This window comes from Manis javanica, chromosome 3, assembly GCF_040802235.1.
Source record: "Manis javanica isolate MJ-LG chromosome 3, MJ_LKY, whole genome shotgun sequence".
NCBI classification, from domain to species: domain Eukaryota; kingdom Metazoa; phylum Chordata; class Mammalia; order Pholidota; family Manidae; genus Manis; species Manis javanica.
The window spans coordinates 108,434,659-108,436,154 of record NC_133158.1 but is presented as its reverse complement, the minus strand read 5'-3'; the positions used below and the strand labels follow the sequence as shown (position 1 = coordinate 108,436,154).

The following is a 1,496-nucleotide window of genomic DNA, read 5'->3' as shown; positions in this document are numbered from 1 at the left end:
GTAGATGTCTATTAGGTCCATCTGTTCTAGTGTGCTGTTCAGTGCCTCTGTGTCCTTACTTATTTTCTGTCTGGCGGATCTTCCCTTTGGAGTGAGTGGTGTGTTGAAGTCTCCCAGAATGAATGCATTGCATTCTATTTCCTCCCTTAGTTCTGTTAGTATTTGTTTCCTATATGTTGGTGCTCCTGTATTGGGTGCATATATATTTATAATGGTTATATCCTCTTGTTGGACTGAGCCCTTTCTCCTTATGTAATGTCCTTCTTTATCTTTTGTTACTTTCTTTATTTTGAAGTCTATTTTGTCTGATACTAGTCTTCCAACACCTTCTTTTTTCTCTCTGTTGTTTGCATGAAATATCTTTTTCCATCCCTTGACGTTAAGTCTGTGTATGTCTTTGGGTTTGAGGTGAGTATCTTGTAAGCAGAATATGGCTGGGTCTTGCTTTTCTATCCATTCTATTACTCTGTGTCTTTTGATTGGTGCATTCAGTCCATTTACATTTAGGATGATTATTGAAAGGTATGTACTTATTGCCATTGCAGGCTTTAAGTTTGTGGTTACCAAAGGTTCTAGGTTTGCTTATTTACTATCTTACTGTCTAACTTAACTTGCTTATTGAGCTGTTATAAACATGGTCTGATGATTCTTTATTTCTCTCCCTTCTTATTCTTCCTCCTCCATTCTTCATATGTTGGGTGTTTTCTTCTGTGCTCTTTTTTTTTTTTTTAAATGGGAAAGTGTGAACGCAGTCCCCCACTACCACAAATAATGCAGTCGAGTTTCCCACATTTGGGGAAATCGCAGGGGTCAGCACATCCGGAGTGCAATGGATAAGCCTCGCCCTGGGAAAACCACCTTCATGATCATGGTATCTCCCCTGCCAGGTAAGTATGTCTTCTGTGCTCTTTTTAGGAATGCTCCCACCTAGAGCAGTCCCTGTAAGATGCCCTGTAGAGGTGGTTTGTGGGAGGCAAATTCCTTCAACTTTTGCTTGTCTGTGAATTGTTTAATCCCTCCTTCATATATAAATGATAATCATGCTGGATACAGTATTTTTGGTTCAAGGCCCTTCTGTTTCATTGCATTAAGTATATCATGCCATTCTCTTCTGGCCTGTAAGGTTTCTGTTGAAAAGTCTGATGATAGCCTGATGGGTTTTCCTTTGTAGGTGACCTTTTTTTTTCTCTCTGGTTGCCTTTAATACTCTGTCCTGGTCTTTGATCTTTGCCATTTTAGTTATTATGTGTCTTGGTGTTGCCCTCCTTGGATCCCTTGTCATGGGATTTCTGTGTACCTCTGTGGTCTGAGAGGCCATTTACTCCCCTAGTTTGGGGAAGTTTTCAGCTTTCAAAGACACTTTCTATCCCTTTTTCTCTCTCTTCTTCTTCTGGTACCCCTATAAAGTGGATATTGTTCTGTTTTGAATGGTCACATAGTTCTCTTAATATTCTTTCATTCCTGGAGATTCTTTTATTTCTCTCTGCATCAGCTTC

General features: G+C 39.6%; 1 non-coding gene across 1 annotated transcript; it reads right to left on the bottom strand.

Annotated features, from left to right (window-relative positions):
* Positions 1-731: 731 nt before the first annotated feature.
* LOC118968328 (U1 spliceosomal RNA) lies at positions 732-895 on the bottom strand. The gene has a single exon (XR_005055950.2). It is a non-coding gene; the product is annotated as a U1 spliceosomal RNA (small nuclear RNA).
* Positions 896-1,496: the final 601 nt, after the last annotated feature.